This window comes from Oncorhynchus gorbuscha, unplaced genomic scaffold (genome assembly GCF_021184085.1).
Source record: "Oncorhynchus gorbuscha isolate QuinsamMale2020 ecotype Even-year unplaced genomic scaffold, OgorEven_v1.0 Un_scaffold_2686, whole genome shotgun sequence".
NCBI lineage: Eukaryota > Metazoa > Chordata > Actinopteri > Salmoniformes > Salmonidae > Oncorhynchus > Oncorhynchus gorbuscha.
In genome coordinates this window covers 23,739-43,462 of record NW_025747128.1, presented here as the reverse complement: position 1 = coordinate 43,462, position 19,724 = coordinate 23,739, and the positions used below count along the sequence as shown (strand labels likewise).

Here is a 19,724-nt window from a genome sequence, read left to right as displayed (position 1 = left end):
GTACCCACTGTTAAAATGGACTGCTTGGTCGTCGCACAGACCATCACAACTTTCCTTTTTTCCAATCAAGGATTTGACGTGAACAACCACCGGTAGGAGGTGCAACTGACACCGCAGGGGCACAGGACTTGGTGGCTGGTTGGTTAAGGCGATGGACTACACTATTGAGTTGGAACCCCATCCGTGACACACAACATTGCTTCTTTTCTCCCTTGCATGGGCGACATGAAAGTAAAAACCCTGAAATAAAGCAGAACATGTGATAGCTTGCGCAAACAAACTCAATAAAGATGGCAGTGGTGGGATTTGAACCCACGCCTCCTTAGAGACTGGAGCCTAAATCCAGCGCCTTAGACCGCTCGGCCACACTACCCAGCTCTGGCAAGATTTTCACACTTTCTCATCAGTTACCTAGAGCGTCTGCACTCCCTTGTATTTTAGTCTTCTTTTTCATTTTCTTCTTTAAAATCTTTATGTATCTCATGTTGCTCTTGCGTCCTTCATCTTTTTTTGATTCTCTTTTTAAAAATCTTAATTTATCTGATGTTGCTCTTTCTTCCATCGTATAAACTTAGAATTAGTTTCTGATTTTATGTCTGAAGCAGATTGAATTAGAAAAACACGGCAGATAATTGCAATAACAGACGTGGGAATTAGGGTAAAGGCTGGATTCCCTTTATTTGTCCGGTGTCCTTGGTGGCCTTGTTTGAAATTACATTACAGTTTTCTGTTGAGAAAAAGTTGCAGCGGTGGACTTTGAACCAACACCTCCGGAAGACTGGGTCCTTAAATCCAGTTCTCTGGACAGCTCGGCCACAGTACCCACTGTTAAAATGGACTGCTTGGTCGTCGCACAGACCATCACAACTTTCCTTTTTTCCAATCAAGGATTTGACGTGAACAACCACCGGTAGGAGGTGCAACTGCCACCGCAGGGGCACAGGACTTGGTGGCTGGTTGGTTAAGGCGATGGACTACACTATTGAGTTGGAACCCCATCCGTGACACACAACATTGCTTCTTTTCTCCCTTGCATGGGCGACATGAAAGTAAAAACCCTGAAATAAAGCAGAACATGTGATAGCTTGCGCAAACAAACTCAATAAAGATGGCAGTGGTGGGATTTGAACCCACGCCTCCTTAGAGACTGGAGCCTAAATCCAGCGCCTTAGACCGCTCGGCCACACTACCCAGCTCTGGCAAGATTTTCACACTTTCTCATCAGTTACCTAGAGCGTCTGCACTCCCTTGTATTTTAGTCTTCTTTTTCATTTTCTTCTTTAAAATCTTTATGTATCTCATGTTGCTCTTGCGTCCTTCATCTTTTTTTGATTCTCTTTTTAAAAATCTTAATTTATCTGATGTTGCTCTTTCTTCCATCGTATAAACTTAGAATTAGTTTCTGATTTTATGTCTGAAGCAGATTGAATTAGAAAAACACGGCAGATAATTGCAATAACAGACGTGGGAATTAGGGTAAAGGCTGGATTCCCTTTATTTGTCCGGTGTCCTTGGTGGCCTTGTTTGAAATTACATTACAGTTTTCTGTTGAGAAAAAGTTGCAGCGGTGGACTTTGAACCAACACCTCCGGAAGACTGGGTCCTTAAATCCAGTTCTCTGGACAGCTCGGCCACAGTACCCACTGTTAAAATGGACTGCTTGGTCGTCGCACAGACCATCACAACTTTCCTTTTTTCCAATCAAGGATTTGACGTGAACAACCACCGGTAGGAGGTGCAACTGCCACCGCGGGAGCACAGGACTTGGTGGCTGGTTGGTTAAGGCGATGGACTACACTATTGAGTTGGAACCCCATCCGTGACACACAACATTGCTTCTTTTCTCCCTTGCATGGGCGACATGAAAGTAAAAACCCTGAAATAAAGCAGAACATGTGATAGCTTGCGCAAACAAACTCAATAAAGATGGCAGTGGTGGGATTTGAACCCACGCCTCCTTAGAGACTGGAGCCTAAATCCAGCGCCTTAGACCGCTCGGCCACACTACCCAGCTCTGGCAAGATTTTCACACTTTCTCATCAGTTACCTAGAGCGTCTGTACTCCCTTGTATTTTAGTCTTCTTTTTCATTTTCTTCTTTAAAATCTTTATGTATCTCATGTTGCTCTTGCGTCCTTCATCTTTTTTTGATTCTCTTTTTAAAAATCTTAATTTATCTGATGTTGCTCTTTCTTCCATCGTATAAACTTAGAATTAGTTTCTGCTTTTATGTCTGAAGCAGATTGAATTAGAAAAACACGGCAGATAATTGCAATAACAGACGTGGGAATTAGGGTAAAGGCTGGATTCCCTTTATTTGTCCGGTGTTCTTGGTGGCCTTGTTTGAAATTACATTACAGTTTTCTGTTGAGAAAAAGTTGCAGCGGTGGACTTTGAACCGAAAGACTGGGTCCTTAAATCCAGTTCTCTGGACAGCTCGGCCACAGTACCCACTGTTAAAATGGACTGCTTGGTCGTCGCACAGACCATCACAACTTTCCTTTTTTCCAATCAAGGATTTGACGTGAACAACCACCGGTAGGAGGTGCAACTGCCACCGCAGGGGCACAGGACTTGGTGGCTGGTTGGTTAAGGCGATGGACTACACTATTGAGTTGGAACCCCATCCGTGACACACAACATTGCTTCTTTTCTCCCTTGCATGGGCGACATGAAAGTAAAAACCCTGAAATAAAGCAGAACATGTGATAGCTTGCGCAAACAAACTCAATAAAGATGGCAGTGGTGGGATTTGAACCCACGCCTCCTTAGAGACTGGAGCCTAAATCCAGCGCGCTTTAGACCGCTCGGCCACACTACCCAGCTCTGGCAAATTATTCACACTTTCTCATCAGTTACCTAGAGCGTCTGCACTTCCTTGTATTTTAGTCTTCTTTTTCATTTTCTTCTTTAAAATCTTTATGTATCTCATGTTGCTCTTGCGTCCTTCATCTTTTTTTGATTCTCTTTTTAAAAATCTTAATTTATCTGATGTTGCTCTTTCTTCCATCGTATAAACTTAGAATTAGTTTCTGCTTTTATGTCTGAAGCAGATTGAATTAGAAAAACACGGCAGATAATTGCAATAACAGACGTGGGAATTAGGGTAAAGGCTGGATTCCCTTTATTTGTCCGGTGTCCTTGGTGGCCTTGTTTGAAATTACATTACAGTTTTCTGTTGAGAAAAAGTTGCAGCGGTGGACTTTGAACCGAAAGACTGGGTCCTTAAATCCAGTTCTCTGGACAGCTCGGCCACAGTACCCACTGTTAAAATGGACTGCTTGGTCGTCGCACAGACCATCACAACTTTCCTTTTTTCCAATCAAGGATTTGACGTGAACAACCACCGGTAGGAGGTGCAACTGCCACCGCAGGAGCACAGGATTTGGTGGCTGGTTGGTTAATGCGATGGACTACACTATTGAGTTGGAACCCCATCCGTGACACACAACATTGCTTCTTTTCTCCCTTGCATGGGCGACATGAAAGTAAAAACCCTGAAATAAAGCAGAACATGTGATAGCTTGCGCAAACAAACTCAATAAAGATGGCAGTGGTGGGATTTGAACCCACGCCTCCTTAGAGACTGGAGCCTTAATCCAGCGCCTTAGACCGCTCGGCCACACTACCCAGCTCTGGCAAATTTTCACACTTTCTCATCAGTTACCTAGAGCGTCTGCACTTCCTTGTATTTTAGTCTTCTTTTTCATTTTCTTCTTTAAAATCTTTATGTATCTCATGTTGCTCTTGCGTCCTTCATCTTTTTTTGATTCTCTTTTTAAAAATCTTAATTTATCTGATGTTGCTCTTTCTTCCATCGTATAAACTTAGAATTAGTTTCTGCTTTTATGTCTGAAGCAGATTGAATTAGAAAAACACGGCAGATAATTGCAATAACAGACGTGGGAATTAGGGTAAAGGCTGGATTCCCTTTATTTGTCCGGTGTCCTTGGTGGCCTTGTTTGAAATTACATTACAGTTTTCTGTTGAGAAAAAGTTGCAGCGGTGGACTTTGAACCGAAAAAGACTGGGTCCTTAAATCCAGTTCTCTGGACAGCTCGGCCACAGTACCCACTGTTAAAATGGACTGCTTGGTCGTCGCACAGACCATCACAACTTTCCTTTTTCCAATCAAGGATTTGATGTGAACAACCACCGGTAGGAGGTGCAACTGCCACCGCGGGGGCACAGGACTTGGTGGCTGGTTGGTTAAGGCGATGGACTACACTATTGAGTTGGAACCCCATCCGTGACACACAACATTGCTTCTTTTCTCCCTTGCATGGGCGACATGAAAGTAAAAACCCTGAAATAAAGCAGAACATGTGATAGCTTGCGCAAACAAACTCAATAAAGATGGCAGTGGTGGGATTTGAACCCACGCCTCCTTAGAGACTGGAGCCTTAATCCAGCGCCTTAGACCGCTCGGCCACACTACCCAGCTCTGGCAAATTATTCACACTTTCTCATCAGTTACCTAGAGCGTCTGCACTTCCTTGTATTTTAGTCTTCTTTTTCATTTTCTTCTTTAAAATCTTTATGTATCTCATGTTGCTCTTGCGTCCTTCATCTTTTTTTGATTCTCTTTTTAAAAATCTTAATTTATCTGATGTTGCTCTTTCTTCCATCGTATAAACTTAGAATTAGTTTCTGCTTTTATGTCTGAAGCAGATTGAATTAGAAAAACACGGCAGATAATTGCAATAACAGACGTGGGAATTAGGGTAAAGGCTGGATTCCCTTTATTTGTCCGGTGTCCTTGGTGGCCTTGTTTGAAATTACATTACAGTTTTCTGTTGAGAAAAAGTTGCAGCGGTGGACTTTGAACCGAAAGACTGGGTCCTTAAATCCAGTTCTCTGGACAGCTCGGCCACAGTACCCACTGTTAAAATGGACTGCTTGGTCGTCGCACAGACCATCACAACTTTCCTTTTTTTTCCAATCAAGGATTTGATGAACAACCACCGGTAGGAGGTGCAACTGCCACCGCGGGGCACAGGACTTGGTGGCTGGTTGGTTAAGGCGATGGACTACACTATTGAGTTGGAACCCCATCCGTGACACACAACATTGCTTCTTTTCTCCCTTGCATGGGCGACATGAAAGTAAAAACCCTGAAATAAAGCAGAACATGTGATAGCTTGCGCAAACAAACTCAATAAAGATGGCAGTGGTGGGATTTGAACCCACGCCTCCTTAGAGACTGGAGCCTTAATCCAGCGCCTTAGACCGCTCGGCCACACTACCCAGCTCTGGCAAATTATTCACACTTTCTCGTCAGTTACCTAGAGCGTCTGCACTTCCTTGTATTTTAGTCTTCTTTTTCATTTTCTTCTTTAAAATCTTTATGTATCTCATGTTGCTCTTGCGTCCTTCATCTTTTTTTTTGATTCTCTTTTTAAAAATCTTAATTTATCTGATGTTGCTCTTTCTTCCATCGTATAAACTTAGAATTAGTTTCTGCTTTTATGTCTGAAGCAGATTGAATTAGAAAAACACGGCAGATAATTGCAATAACAGACGTGGGAATTAGGGTAAAGGCTGGATTCCCTTTATTTGTCCGGTGTCCTTGGTGGCCTTGTTTGAAATTACATTACAGTTTTCTGTTGAGAAAAAGTTGCAGCGGTGGACTTTGAACCTCCGAAAGACTGGGTCCTTAAATCCAGTTCTCTGGACAGCTCGGCCACAGTACCCACTGTTAAAATGGACTGCTTGGTCGTCGCACAGACCATCACAACTTTCCTTTTTTCCAATCAAGGATTTGATGTGAACAACCACCGGTAGGAGGTGCAACTGCCACCGCGGGGCACAGGACTTGGTGGCTGGTTGGTTAAGGCGATGGACTACACTATTGAGTTGGAACCCCATCCGTGACACACAACATTGCTTCTTTTCTCCCTTGCATGGGCGACATGAAAGTAAAAACCCTGAAATAAAGCAGAACATGTGATAGCTTGCGCAAACAAACTCAATAAAGATGGCAGTGGTGGGATTTGAACCCACGCCTCCTTAGAGACTGGAGCCTTAATCCAGCGCCTTAGACCGCTCGGCCACACTACCCAGCTCAGGTAAGCTATTCACACTTTCTCGTCAGTTACCTAGAGCGTCTGCACTTCCTTGTATTTTAGTCCTCTTTTTCATTTTCTTCTTTAAAATCTTTATGTATCTCATGTTGCTCTTGCGTCCTTCATCTTTTTTTTTATTCTCTTTTTTAAAATCTTAATTTATCTGATGTTGCTCTTTCTTCCATCGTATAAACTTAGAATTAGTTTCTGCTTTTATGTCTGAAGCAGATTGAATTAGAAAAACACGGCAGATAATTGCAATAGGAATTAGGGTAAAGGCTGGATTCCCTTTATTTGTCCGATGTTCTTGGTGGCCTTGTTTGAAATTATATTACAGGTGTCTGTTGAGAAAAAGTTGCAGCGGTGGACTTTGAACCAAAAGACTGGGTCCTTAAATCCAGTTCTCTGGACAGCTCGGCCACAGTACCCACTGTTAAAATGGACTGCTTGGTCGTCGCACAGACCATCACAACTTTCCTTTTTTCCAATCAAGGATTTGTTGTGAACAACCACCGGTAGGAGGTGCAACTGCCACCGCGGGGGCACAGGACTTGGTGGCTGGTTGGTTAAGGCGATGGACTACACTATTGAGTTGGAACCCCATCCGTGACACACAACATTGCTTCTTTTCTCCCTTGCATGGGCGACATGAAAGTAAAAACCCTGAAATAAAGCAGAACATGTGATAGCTTGCGCAAACAAGCTCAATAAAGATGGCAGTGGTGGGATTTGAACCCACGCCTCCTTAGAGACTGGAGCCTTAATCCAGCGCCTTAGACCGCTCGGCCACACTACCCAGCTCTGGCAAACTATTCACACTTTCTCGTCAGTTACCTAGAGCGTCTGCACTTCCTTGTATTTTAGTCTTCTTTTTCATTTTCTTCTTTAAAATCTTTATGTATCTCATGTTGCTCTTGCGTCCTTCATCTTTTTTTTTATTCTCTTTTTAAAAATCTTAATTTATCTGATGTTGCTCTTTCTTCCATCGTATAAACTTAGAATTAGTTTCTGCTTTTATGTCTGAAGCAGATTGAATTAGAAAAACATGGCAGATAATTGCAATAACAGACTGGGAATTAGGGTAAAGGCTGGATTCCCTTTATTTGTCCGGTGTCCTTGGTGGCCTTGTTTGAAATTACATTACAGTTTTCTGTTGAGAAAAAGTTGCAGCGGTGGACTTTGAACCGAAAGACTGGGTCCTTAAATCCAGTTCTCTGGACAGCTCGGCCACAGTACCCACTGTTAAAATGGACTGCTTGGTCGTCGCACAGACCATCACAACTTTCCTTTTTTCCAATCAAGGATTTGATGTGAACAACCACCGGTAGGAGGTGCAACTGCCACCGCGGGGCACAGGACTTGGTGGCTGGTTGGTTAAGGCGATGGACTACACTATTGAGTTGGAACCCCATCCGTGACACACAACATTGCTTCTTTTCTCCCTTGCATGGGCGACATGAAAGTAAAAACCCTGAAATAAAGCAGAACATGTGATAGCTTGCGCAAACAAACTCAATAAAGATGGCAGTGGTGGGATTTGAACCCACGCCTCCTTAGAGACTGGAGCCTTAATCCAGCGCCTTAGACCGCTCGGCCACACTACCCAGCTCTGGCAAATTATTTGCACTTTCTCGTCAGTTACCTAGAGCGTCTGCACTTCCTTGTATTTTAGTCTTCTTTTTCATTTTCTTCTTTAAAATCTTTATGTATCTCATGTTGCTCTTGCGTCCTTCATCTTTTTTTGATTCTCTTTTTAAAAATCTTAATTTATCTGATGTTGCTCTTTCTTCCATCGTATAAACTTAGAATTAGTTTCTGCTTTTATGTCTGAAGCAGATTGAATTAGAAAAACATGGCAGATAATTGCAATAACAGACTCGGGATTTAGGGTAAAGGCTGGATTCCCTTTATTTGTCCGGTGTCCTTGGTGGCCTTGTTTGAAATTACATTACAGTTTTCTGTTGAGAAAAAGTTGCAGCGGTGGACTTTGAACCGAAAGACTGGGTCCTTAAATCCAGTTCTCTGGACAGCTCGGCCACAGTACCCACTGTTAAAATGGACTGCTTGGTCGTCGCACAGACCATCACAACTTTCCTTTTTTCCAATCAAGGATTTGATGTGAACAACCACCGGTAGGAGGTGCAACTGCCACCGCGGGGGCACAGGACTTGGTGGCTGGTTGGTTAAGGCGATGGACTACACTATTGAGTTGGAACCCCATCCGTGACACACAACATTGCTTATTTTCTCCCTTGCATGGGCGACATGAAAGTAAAAACCCTGAAATAAAGAAGAACATGTGATAGCTTGCGCAAAAACAAACTCAGTAAAGATGGCAGTGGTGGGATTTGAACCCACGCCTCCTTAGAGACTGGAGCCTTAATCCAGCGCCTTAGACCGCTCGGCCACACTACCCAGCTCTGGCAAATTATTTGCACTTTCTCGTCAGTTACCTAGAGCGTCTGCACTTCCTTGTATTTTAGTCTTCTTTTTCATTTTCTTCTTTAAAATCTTTATCTATCTCACGTTGCTCTTGCGTCCTTCATCTTTTTTTGATTCTCTTTTTAAAAATCTTAATTTATCTGATGTTGCTCTTTCTTCCATCGTATAAACTTAGAATTAGTTTCTGCTTTTCTGTCTGAAGCAGATTGAATTAGAAAAACATGGCAGATAATTGCAATAACAGACTCGGGATTTAGGGTAAAGGCTGGATTCCCTTTATTTGTCCGGTGTCCTTGGTGGCCTTGTTTGAAATTACATTACAGTTTTCTGTTGAGAAAAAGTTGCAGCGGTGGACTTTGAACCGACACCTCCGAAAGACTGGGTCCTTAAATCCAGTTCTCTGGACAGCTCGGCCACAGTACCCACTGTTAAAATGGACTGCTTGGTCGTCGCACAGACCATCACAACTTTCCTTTTTTCCAATCAAGGATTTGATGTGAACAACCACCGGTAGGAGGTGCAACTGCCACCGCGGGAGCACAGGACTTGGTGGCTGGTTGGTTAAGGCGATGGACTACACTATTGAGTTGGAACCCCATCCGTGACACACAACATTGCTTATTTTCTCCCTTGCATGGGCGACATGAAAGTAAAAACCCTGAAATAAAGCAGAACATGTGATAGCTTGCGCAAACAAGCTCAATAAAGATGGCAGTGGTGGGATTTGAACCCACGCCTCCTTAGAGACTGGAGCCTTAATCCAGCGCCTTAGACCGCTCGGCCACACTACCCAGCTCTGGCAAATTATTTGCACTTTCTCGTCAGTTACCTAGAGCGTCTGCACTTCCTTGTATTTTAGTCTTCTTTTTCATTTTCTTCTTTAAAATCTTTATCTATCTCATGTTGCTCTTGCGTCCTTCATCTTTTTTTGATTCTCTTTTTAAAAATCTTAATTTATCTGATGTTGCTCTTTCTTCCATCGTATAAACTTAGAATTAGTTTCTGCTTTTCTGTCTGAAGCAGATTGAATTAGAAAAACATGGCAGATAATTGCAATAACAGACTCGGGATTTAGGGTAAAGGCTGGATTCCCTTTATTTGTCCGGTGTCCTTGGTGGCCTTGTTTGAAATTACATTACAGTTTTCTGTTGAGAAAAAGTTGCAGCGGTGGACTTTGAACCGAAAGACTGGGTCCTTAAATCCAGTTCTCTGGACAGCTCGGCCACAGTACCCACTGTTAAAATGGACTGCTTGGTCGTCGCACAGACCATCACAACTTTCCTTTTTTCCAATCAAGGATTTGATGTGAACAACCACCGGTAGGAGGTGCAACTGCCACCGCGGGAGCACAGGACTTGGTGGCTGGTTGGTTAAGGCGATGGACTACACTATTGAGTTGGAACCCCATCCGTGACACACAACATTGCTTATTTTCTCCCTTGCATGGGCGACATGAAAGTAAAAACCCTGAAATAAAGCAGAACATGTGATAGCTTGCGCAAACAAGCTCAATAAAGATGGCAGTGGTGGGATTTGAACCCACGCCTCCTTAGAGACTGGAGCCTTAATCCAGCGCCTTAGACCGCTCGGCCACACTACCCAGCTCTGGCAAATTATTTGCACTTTCTCGTCAGTTACCTAGAGCGTCTGCACTTCCTTGTATTTTAGTCTTCTTTTTCATTTTCTTCTTTAAAATCTTTATCTATCTCACGTTGCTCTTGCGTCCTTCATCTTTTTTTTTTATTCTCTTTTTAAAAATCTTAATTTATCTGATGTTGCTCTTTCTTCCATCGTATAAACTTAGAATTAGTTTCTGCTTTTCTGTCTGAAGCAGATTGAATTAGAAAAACATGGCAGATAATTGCAATAACAGACTGGGATTTAGGGTAAAGGCTGGATTCCCTTTATTTGTCCGGTGTCCTTGGTGGCCTTGTTTGAAATTACATTACAGTTTTCTGTTGAGAAAAAGTTGCAGCGGTGGACTTTGAACCGAAAAAGACTGGGTCCTTAAATCCAGTTCTCTGGACAGCTCGGCCACAGTACCCACTGTTAAAATGGACTGCTTGGTCGTCGCACAGACCATCACAACTTTCCTTTTTTCCAATCAAGGATTTGATGTGAACAACCACCGGTAGGAGGTGCAACTGCCACCGCGGGAGCACAGGACTTGGTGGCTGGTTGGTTAAGGCGATGGACTACACTATTGAGTTGGAACCCCATCCGTGACACACAACATTGCTTATTTTCTCCCTTGCATGGGCGACATGAAAGTAAAACCCTGAAATAAAGAAGAACATGTGATAGCTTGCGCAAACAAGCTCAATAAAGATGGCAGTGGTGGGATTTGAACCCACGCCTCCTTAGAGACTGGAGCCTTAATCCAGCGCCTTAGACCGCTCGGCCACACTACCCAGCTCTGGCAAATTATTTGCACTTTCTCGTCAGTTACCTAGAGCGTCTGCACTTCCTTGTATTTTAGTCTTCTTTTTCATTTTCTTCTTTAAAATCTTTATCTATCTCATGTTGCTCTTGCGTCCTTCATCTTTTTTTGATTCTCTTTTTAAAAATCTTAATTTATCTGATGTTGCTCTTTCTTCCATCGTATAAACTTAGAATTAGTTTCTGCTTTTCTGTCTGAAGCAGATTGAATTAGAAAAACATGGCAGATAATTGCAATAACAGACTCGGGATTTAGGGTAAAGGCTGGATTCCCTTTATTTGTCCGGTGTCCTTGGTGGCCTTGTTTGAAATTACATTACAGTTTTCTGTTGAGAAAAGTTGCAGCGGTGGACTTTGAACCGAAAGACTGGGTCCTTAAATCCAGTTCTCTGGACAGCTCGGCCACAGTACCCACTGTTAAAATGGACTGCTTGGTCGTCGCACAGACCATCACAACTTTCCTTTTTTCCAATCAAGGATTTGATGTGAACAACCACCGGTAGGAGGTGCAACTGCCACCGCGGGAGCACAGGACTTGGTGGCTGGTTGGTTAAGGCGATGGACTACACTATTGAGTTGGAACCCCATCCGTGACACACAACATTGCTTATTTTCTCCCTTGCATGGGCGACATGAAAGTAAAAACCCTGAAATAAAGAAGAACATGTGATAGCTTGCGCAAACAAGCTCAATAAAGATGGCAGTGGTGGGATTTGAACCCACGCCTCCTTAGAGACTGGAGCCTTAATCCAGCGCCTTAGACCGCTCGGCCACACTACCCAGCTCTGGCAAATTATTTGCACTTTCTCGTCAGTTACCTAGAGCGTCTGCACTTCCTTGTATTTTAGTCTTCTTTTTCATTTTCTTCTTTAAAATCTTTATCTATCTCATGTTGCTCTTGCGTCCTTCATCTTTTTTTGATTCTCTTTTTAAAAATCTTAATTTATCTGATGTTGCTCTTTCTTCCATCGTATAAACTTAGAATTAGTTTCTGCTTTTCTGTCTGAAGCAGATTGAATTAGAAAAACATGGCAGATAATTGCAATAACAGACTGGGATTTAGGGTAAAGGCTGGATTCCCTTTATTTGTCCGGTGTCCTTGGTGGCCTTGTTTGAAATTACATTACAGTTTTCTGTTGAGAAAAAGTTGCAGCGGTGGACTTTGAACCGAAAGACTGGGTCCTTAAATCCAGTTCTCTGGACAGCTCGGCCACAGTACCCACTGTTAAAATGGACTGCTTGGTCGTCGCACAGACCATCACAACTTTCCTTTTTTCCAATCAAGGATTTGATGTGAACAACCACCGGTAGGAGGTGCAACTGCCACCGCACAGGACTTGGTGGCTGGTTGGTTAAGGCGATGGACTACACTATTGAGTTGGAACCCCATCCGTGACACACAACATTGCTTATTTTCTCCCTTGCATGGGCGACATGAAAGTAAAAACCCTGAAATAAAGAAGAACATGTGATAGCTTGCGCAAACAAGCTCAATAAAGATGGCAGTGGTGGGATTTGAACCCACGCCTCCTTAGAGACTGGAGCCTTAATCCAGCGCCTTAGACCGCTCGGCCACACTACCCAGCTCTGGCAAATTATTTGCACTTTCTCGTCAGTTACCTAGAGCGTCTGCACTTCCTTGTATTTTAGTCTTCTTTTTCATTTTCTTCTTTAAAATCTTTATCTATCTCATGTTGCTCTTGCGTCCTTCATCTTTTTTTGATTCTCTTTTTAAAAATCTTAATTTATCTGATGTTGCTCTTTCTTCCATCGTATAAACTTAGAATTAGTTTCTGCTTTTCTGTCTGAAGCAGATTGAATTAGAAAAACATGGCAGATAATTGCAATAACAGACTCGGGATTTAGGGTAAAGGCTGGATTCCCTTTATTTGTCCGGTGTCCTTGGTGGCCTTGTTTGAAATTACATTACAGTTTTCTGTTGAGAAAAAGTTGCAGCGGTGGACTTTGAACCGAAAGACTGGGTCCTTAAATCCAGTTCTCTGGACAGCTCGGCCACAGTACCCACTGTTAAAATGGACTGCTTGGTCGTCGCACAGACCATCACAACTTTCCTTTTTTCCAATCAAGGATTTGACATGAACAACCACCGGTAGGAGGTGCAAATGACACCGCGGGGGCACAGGACTTGGTGGCTGGTTGGTTAAGGCGATGGACTACACTATTGAGTTGGAACCCCATCCGTGACACACAACATTGCTTATTTTCTCCCTTGCATGGGCGACATGAAAGTAAAAACCCTGAAATAAAGAAGAACATGTGATAGCTTGCGCAAACAAGCTCAATAAAGATGGCAGTGGTGGGATTTGAACCCACGCCTCCTTAGAGACTGGAGCCTTAATCCAGCGCCTTAGACCGCTCGGCCACACTACCCAGCTCTGGCAAATTATTTGCACTTTCTCATCAGTTACCTAGAGCGTCTGCACTTCCTTGTATTTTAGTCTTCTTTTTCATTTTCTTCTTTAAAATCTTTATCTATCTCAAGTTGCTCTTGCGTCCTTCATCTTTTTTTGATTCTCTTTTTAAAAATCTTAATTTATCTGATGTTGCTCTTTCTTCCATCGTATAAACTTAGAATTAGTTTCTGCTTTTCTGTCTGAAGCAGATTGAATTAGAAAAACATGGCAGATAATTGCAATAACAGACTCGGGATTTAGGGTAAAGGCTGGATTCCCTTTATTTGTCCGGTGTCCTTGGTGGCCTTGTTTGAAATTACATTACAGTTTTCTGTTGAGAAAAAGTTGCAGCGGTGGACTTTGAACCGAAAGACTGGGTCCTTAAATCCAGTTCTCTGGACAGCTCGGCCACAGTACCCACTGTTAAAATGGACTGCTTGGTCGTCGCACAGACCATCACAACTTTCCTTTTTCCAATCAAGGATTTGATGTGAACAACCACCGGTAGGAGGTGCAACTGCCACCGCGGGAGCACAGGACTTGGTGGCTGGTTGGTTAAGGCGATGGACTACACTATTGAGTTGGAACCCCATCCGTGACACACAACATTGCTTATTTTCTCCCTTGCATGGGCGACATGAAAGTAAAAACCCTGAAATAAAGAAGAACATGTGATAGCTTGCGCAAACAAGCTCAATAAAGATGGCAGTGGTGGGATTTGAACCCACGCCTCCTTAGAGACTGGAGCCTTAATCCAGCGCCTTAGACCGCTCGGCCACACTACCCAGCTCTGGCAAATTATTTGCACTTTCTCGTCAGTTACCTAGAGCGTCTGCACTTCCTTGTATTTTAGTCTTCTTTTTCATTTTCTTCTTTAAAATCTTTATCTATCTCACGTTGCTCTTGCGTCCTTCATCTTTTTTTGATTCTCTTTTTAAAAATCTTAATTTATCTGATGTTGCTCTTTCTTCCATCGTATAAACTTAGAATTAGTTTCTGCTTTTCTGTCTGAAGCAGATTGAATTAGAAAAACATGGCAGATAATTGCAATAACAGACTCGGGATTTAGGGTAAAGGCTGGATTCCCTTTATTTGTCCGGTGTCCTTGGTGGCCTTGTTTGAAATTACATTACAGTTTTCTGTTGAGAAAAAGTTGCAGCGGTGGACTTTGAACCGAAAGACTGGGTCCTTAAATCCAGTTCTCTGGACAGCTCGGCCACAGTACCCACTGTTAAAATGGACTGCTTGGTCGTCGCACAGACCATCACAACTTTCCTTTTTTCCAATCAAGGATTTGATGTGAACAACCACCGGTAGGAGGTGCAACTGCCACCGCGGGGCACAGGACTTGGTGGCTGGTTGGTTAAGGCGATGGACTACACTATTGAGTTGGAACCCCATCCGTGACACACAACATTGCTTATTTTCTCCCTTGCATGGGCGACATGAAAGTAAAAACCCTGAAATAAAGCAGAACATGTGATAGCTTGCGCAAACAAGCTCAATAAAGATGGCAGTGGTGGGATTTGAACCCACGCCTCCTTAGAGACTGGAGCCTTAATCCAGCGCCTTAGACCGCTCGGCCACACTACCCAGCTCTGGCAAATTATTTGCACTTTCTCGTCAGTTACCTAGAGCGTCTGCACTTCCTTGTATTTTAGTCTTCTTTTTCATTTTCTTCTTTAAAATCTTTATGTATCTCATGTTGCTCTTGCGTCCTTCATCTTTTTTTGATTCTCTTTTTAAAAATCTTAATTTATCTGATGTTGCTCTTTCTTCCATCGTATAAACTTAGAATTAGTTTCTGCTTTTATGTCTGAAGCAGATTGAATTAGAAAAACATGGCAGATAATTGCAATAACAGACTGGGATTTAGGGTAAAGGCTGGATTCCCTTTATTTGTCCGGTGTCCTTGGTGGCCTTGTTTGAAATTACATTACAGTTTTCTGTTGAGAAAAAGTTGCAGCGGTGGACTTTGAACCCACACCTCCGAAAGACTGGGTCCTTAAATCCAGTTCTCTGGACAGCTCGGCCACAGTACCCACTGTTAAAATGGACTGCTTGGTCGTCGCACAGACCATCACAACTTTCCTTTTTCCAATCAAGGATTTGATGTGAACAACCACCGGTAGGAGGTGCAACTGCCACCGCGGGAGCACAGGACTTGGTGGCTGGTTGGTTAAGGCGATGGACTACACTATTGAGTTGGAACCCCATCCGTGACACACAACATTGCTTATTTTCTCCCTTGCATGGGCGACATGAAAGTAAAAACCCTGAAATAAAGAAGAACATGTGATAGCTTGCGCAAACAAGCTCAATAAAGATGGCAGTGGTGGGATTTGAACCCACGCCTCCTTAGAGACTGGAGCCTTAATCCAGCGCCTTAGACCGCTCGGCCACACTACCCAGCTCTGGCAAATTATTTGCACTTTCTCGTCAGTTACCTAGAGCGTCTGCACTTCCTTGTATTTTAGTCTTCTTTTTCATTTTCTTCTTTAAAATCTTTATCTATCTCACGTTGCTCTTGCGTCCTTCATCTTTTTTTGATTCTCTTTTTAAAAATCTTAATTTATCTGATGTTGCTCTTTCTTCCATCGTATAAACTTAGAATTAGTTTCTGCTTTTATGTCTGAAGCAGATTGAATTAGAAAAACATGGCAGATAATTGCAATAACAGACTCGGGATTTAGGGTAAAGGCTGGATTCCCTTTATTTGTCCGGTGTCCTTGGTGGCCTTGTTTGAAATTACATTACAGTTTTCTGTTGAGAAAAAGTTGCAGCGGTGGACTTTGAACCCACACCTCCGAAAGACTGGGTCCTTAAATCCAGTTCTCTGGACAGCTCGGCCACAGTACCCACTGTTAAAATGGACTGCTTGGTCGTCGCACAGACCATCACAACTTTCCTTTTTTCCAATCAAGGATTTGATGTGAACAACCACCGGTAGGAGGTGCAACTGCCACCGCGGGAGCACAGGACTTGGTGGCTGGTTGGTTAAGGCGATGGACTACACTATTGAGTTGGAACCCCATCCGTGACACACAACATTGCTTATTTTCTCCCTTGCATGGGCGACATGAAAGTAAAAACCCTGAAATAAAGAAGAACATGTGATAGCTTGCGCAAACAAGCTCAATAAAGATGGCAGTGGTGGGATTTGAACCCACGCCTCCTTAGAGACTGGAGCCTTAATCCAGCGCCTTAGACCGCTCGGCCACACTACCCAGCTCTGGCAAATTATTTGCACTTTCTCGTCAGTTACCTAGAGCGTCTGCACTTCCTTGTATTTTAGTCTTCTTTTTCATTTTCTTCTTTAAAATCTTTATCTATCTCACGTTGCTCTTGCGTCCTTCATCTTTTTTTGATTCTCTTTTTAAAAATCTTAATTTATCTGATGTTGCTCTTTCTTCCATCGTATAAACTTAGAATTAGTTTCTGCTTTTCTGTCTGAAGCAGATTGAATTAGAAAAACATGGCAGATAATTGCAATAACAGACTCGGGATTTAGGGTAAAGGCTGGATTCCCTTTATTTGTCCGGTGTCCTTGGTGGCCTTGTTTGAAATTACATTACAGTTTTCTGTTGAGAAAATGCAGCGGTGGACTTTGAACCTCCGAAAGACTGGGTCCTTAAATCCAGTTCTCTGGACAGCTCGGCCACAGTACCCACTGTTAAAATGGACTGCTTGGTCGTCGCACAGACCATCACAACTTTCCTTTTTTCCAATCAAGGATTTGATGTGAACAACCACCGGTAGGAGGTGCAACTGCCACCGCGGGAGCACAGGACTTGGTGGCTGGTTGGTTAAGGCGATGGACTACACTATTGAGTTGGAACCCCATCCGTGACACACAACATTGCTTATTTTCTCCCTTGCATGGGCGACATGAAAGTAAAAACCCTGAAATAAAGAAGAACATGTGATAGCTTGCGCAAACAAGCTCAATAAAGATGGCAGTGGTGGGATTTGAACCCACGCCTCCTTAGAGACTGGAGCCTTAATCCAGCGCCTTAGACCGCTCGGCCACACTACCCAGCTCTGGCAAATTATTTGCACTTTCTCGTCAGTTACCTAGAGCGTCTGCACTTTGTATTTTAGTCTTCTTTTTCATTTTCTTCTTTAAAATCTTTATCTATCTCACGTTGCTCTTGCGTCCTTCATCTTTTTTTGATTCTCTTTTTAAAAATCTTAATTTATCTGATGTTGCTCTTTCTTCCATCGTATAAACTTAGAATTAGTTTCTGCTTTTCTGTCTGAAGCAGATTGAATTAGAAAAACATGGCAGATAATTGCAATAACAGACTCGGGATTTAGGGTAAAGGCTGGATTCCCTTTATTTGTCCGGTGTCCTTGGTGGCCTTGTTTGAAATTACATTACAGTTTTCTGTTGAGAAAAACTTGCAGCGGTGGACTTTGAACCCACACCTCCGAAAGACTGGGTCCTTAAATCCAGTTCTCTGGACAGCTCGGCCACAGTACCCACTGTTAAAATGGACTGCTTGGTCGTCGCACAGACCATCACAACTTTCCTTTTTTTCCAATCAAGGATTTGATGTGAACAACCACCGGTAGGAGGTGCAACTGCCACCGCGAAGAGCACAGGACTTGGTGAGCACAGGACTTGGTGGCTGGTTGGTTAAGGCGATGGACTACACTATTGAGTTGGAACCCCATCCGTGACACACAACATTGCTTATTTTCTCCCTTGCATGGGCGACATGAAAGTAAAAACCCTGAAATAAAGAAGAACATGTGATAGCTTGCGCAAACAAGCTCAATAAAGATGGCAGTGGTGGGATTTGAACCCACGCCTCCTTAGAGACTGGAGCCTTAATCCAGCGCCTTAGACCGCTCGGCCACACTACCCAGCTCTGGCAAATTATTTGCACTTTCTCGTCAGTTACCTAGAGCGTCTGCACTTCCTTGTATTTTAGTCTTCTTTTTCATTTTCTTCTTTAAAATCTTTATCTATCTCACGTTGCTCTTGCGTCCTTCATCTTTTTTGATTCTCTTTTTAAAAATCTTAATTTATCTGATGTTGCTCTTTCTTCCATCGTATAAACTTAGAATTAGTTTCTGCTTTTCTGTCTGAAGCAGATTGAATTAGAATTAAAAACATGGCAGATAATTGCAATAACAGACTCGGGATTTAGGGTAAAGGCTGGATTCCCTTTATTTGTCCGGTGTCCTTGGTGGCCTTGTTTGAAATTACATTACAGTTTTCTGTTGAGAAAAAGTTGCAGCGGTGGACTTTGAACCCACACCTCCGAAAGACTGGGTCCTTAAATCCAGTTCTCTGGACAGCTCGGCCACAGTACCCACTGTTAAAATGGACTGCTTGGTCGTCGCACAGACCATCACAACTTTCCTTTTTTCCAATCAAGGATTTGATGTGAACAACCACCGGTAGGAGGTGCAACTGCCACCGCGGGAGCACAGGACTTGGTGGCTGGTTGGTTAAGGCGATGGACTACACTATTGAGTTGGAACCCCATCCGTGACACACAACATTGCTTATTTTCTCCCTTGCATGGGCGACATGAAAGTAAAAACCCTGAAATAAAGAAGAACATGTGATAGCTTGCGCAAACAAGCTCAATAAAGATGGCAGTGGTGGGGATTTGAACCCACGCCTCCTTAGAGACTGGAGCCTTAATCCAGCGCCTTAGACCGCTCGGCCACACTACCCAGCTCTGGCAAATTATTTGCACTTTCTCGTCAGTTACCTAGAGCGTCTGCACTTCCTTGTATTTTAGTCTTCTTTTTCATTTTCTTCTTTAAAATCTTTATCTATCTCACGTTGCTCTTGCGTCCTTCATCTTTTTTTGATTCTCTTTTTAAAAATCTTAATTTATCTGATGTTGCTCTTTCTTCCATCGTATAAACTTAGAATTAGTTTCTGCTTTTCTGTCTGAAGCAGATTGAATTAGAAAAACATGGCAGATAATTGCAATAACAGACTCGGGATTTAGGGTAAAGGCTGGATTCCCTTTATTTGTCCGGTGTCCTTGGTGGCCTTGTTTGAAATTACATTACAGTTTTCTGTTGAGAAAAAGTTGCAGCGGTGGACTTTGAACCGAAAGACTGGGTCCTTAAATCCAGTTCTCTGGACAGCTCGGCCACAGTACCCACTGTTAAAATGGACTGCTTGGTCGTCGCACAGACCATCACAACTTTCCTTTTTTCCAATCAAGGATTTGATGTGAACAACCACCGGTAGGAGGTGCAACTGCCACCGCGGGAGCACAGGACTTGGTGGCTGGTTGGTTAAGGCGATGGACTACACTATTGAGTTGGAACCCCATCCGTGACACACAACATTGCTTATTTTCTCCCTTGCATGGGCGACATGAAAGTAAAAA

At 43.1% G+C, this 19,724-nt stretch overlaps 24 non-coding genes across 24 annotated transcripts; all 24 read right to left on the bottom strand.

The window, feature by feature from the left end:
- Positions 1-291: 291 nt before the first annotated feature.
- Positions 292-373, bottom strand: trnal-uag. Its single transcript has one exon. It is a non-coding gene; the product is annotated as a tRNA-Leu (tRNA).
- Positions 374-1,109: 736 nt separating this feature from the next.
- Positions 1,110-1,191, bottom strand: trnal-uag. Its single transcript has one exon. It is a non-coding gene; the product is annotated as a tRNA-Leu (tRNA).
- Positions 1,192-1,927: 736 nt separating this feature from the next.
- trnal-uag lies at positions 1,928-2,009 on the bottom strand. Its single transcript has one exon. It is a non-coding gene; the product is annotated as a tRNA-Leu (tRNA).
- A 727-nt stretch (positions 2,010-2,736) lies between these two features.
- Positions 2,737-2,820, bottom strand: trnal-uag. Its single transcript has one exon. It is a non-coding gene; the product is annotated as a tRNA-Leu (tRNA).
- Positions 2,821-3,547: 727 nt separating this feature from the next.
- trnal-aag lies at positions 3,548-3,629 on the bottom strand. Its single transcript has one exon. It is a non-coding gene; the product is annotated as a tRNA-Leu (tRNA).
- Positions 3,630-4,356: 727 nt separating this feature from the next.
- Positions 4,357-4,438, bottom strand: trnal-aag. The gene has a single exon. It is a non-coding gene; the product is annotated as a tRNA-Leu (tRNA).
- A 726-nt stretch (positions 4,439-5,164) lies between these two features.
- Positions 5,165-5,246, bottom strand: trnal-aag. The gene has a single exon. It is a non-coding gene; the product is annotated as a tRNA-Leu (tRNA).
- Positions 5,247-5,977: 731 nt separating this feature from the next.
- Positions 5,978-6,059, bottom strand: trnal-aag. Its single transcript has one exon. It is a non-coding gene; the product is annotated as a tRNA-Leu (tRNA).
- Positions 6,060-6,778: 719 nt separating this feature from the next.
- trnal-aag lies at positions 6,779-6,860 on the bottom strand. The gene has a single exon. It is a non-coding gene; the product is annotated as a tRNA-Leu (tRNA).
- A 726-nt stretch (positions 6,861-7,586) lies between these two features.
- Positions 7,587-7,668, bottom strand: trnal-aag. The gene has a single exon. It is a non-coding gene; the product is annotated as a tRNA-Leu (tRNA).
- A 729-nt stretch (positions 7,669-8,397) lies between these two features.
- trnal-aag lies at positions 8,398-8,479 on the bottom strand. The gene has a single exon. It is a non-coding gene; the product is annotated as a tRNA-Leu (tRNA).
- Positions 8,480-9,215: 736 nt separating this feature from the next.
- trnal-aag lies at positions 9,216-9,297 on the bottom strand. Its single transcript has one exon. It is a non-coding gene; the product is annotated as a tRNA-Leu (tRNA).
- A 727-nt stretch (positions 9,298-10,024) lies between these two features.
- trnal-aag lies at positions 10,025-10,106 on the bottom strand. Its single transcript has one exon. It is a non-coding gene; the product is annotated as a tRNA-Leu (tRNA).
- A 729-nt stretch (positions 10,107-10,835) lies between these two features.
- Positions 10,836-10,917, bottom strand: trnal-aag. The gene has a single exon. It is a non-coding gene; the product is annotated as a tRNA-Leu (tRNA).
- A 726-nt stretch (positions 10,918-11,643) lies between these two features.
- Positions 11,644-11,725, bottom strand: trnal-aag. The gene has a single exon. It is a non-coding gene; the product is annotated as a tRNA-Leu (tRNA).
- Positions 11,726-12,445: 720 nt separating this feature from the next.
- trnal-aag lies at positions 12,446-12,527 on the bottom strand. The gene has a single exon. It is a non-coding gene; the product is annotated as a tRNA-Leu (tRNA).
- A 727-nt stretch (positions 12,528-13,254) lies between these two features.
- On the bottom strand, positions 13,255-13,336 carry trnal-aag. Its single transcript has one exon. It is a non-coding gene; the product is annotated as a tRNA-Leu (tRNA).
- Positions 13,337-14,062: 726 nt separating this feature from the next.
- Positions 14,063-14,144, bottom strand: trnal-aag. The gene has a single exon. It is a non-coding gene; the product is annotated as a tRNA-Leu (tRNA).
- Positions 14,145-14,870: 726 nt separating this feature from the next.
- On the bottom strand, positions 14,871-14,952 carry trnal-aag. Its single transcript has one exon. It is a non-coding gene; the product is annotated as a tRNA-Leu (tRNA).
- Positions 14,953-15,686: 734 nt separating this feature from the next.
- trnal-aag lies at positions 15,687-15,768 on the bottom strand. The gene has a single exon. It is a non-coding gene; the product is annotated as a tRNA-Leu (tRNA).
- A 736-nt stretch (positions 15,769-16,504) lies between these two features.
- trnal-aag lies at positions 16,505-16,586 on the bottom strand. The gene has a single exon. It is a non-coding gene; the product is annotated as a tRNA-Leu (tRNA).
- A 727-nt stretch (positions 16,587-17,313) lies between these two features.
- Positions 17,314-17,395, bottom strand: trnal-aag. The gene has a single exon. It is a non-coding gene; the product is annotated as a tRNA-Leu (tRNA).
- A 751-nt stretch (positions 17,396-18,146) lies between these two features.
- Positions 18,147-18,228, bottom strand: trnal-aag. Its single transcript has one exon. It is a non-coding gene; the product is annotated as a tRNA-Leu (tRNA).
- A 739-nt stretch (positions 18,229-18,967) lies between these two features.
- On the bottom strand, positions 18,968-19,050 carry trnal-aag. The gene has a single exon. It is a non-coding gene; the product is annotated as a tRNA-Leu (tRNA).
- Between the last annotated feature and the right edge of the window lie 674 nt (positions 19,051-19,724).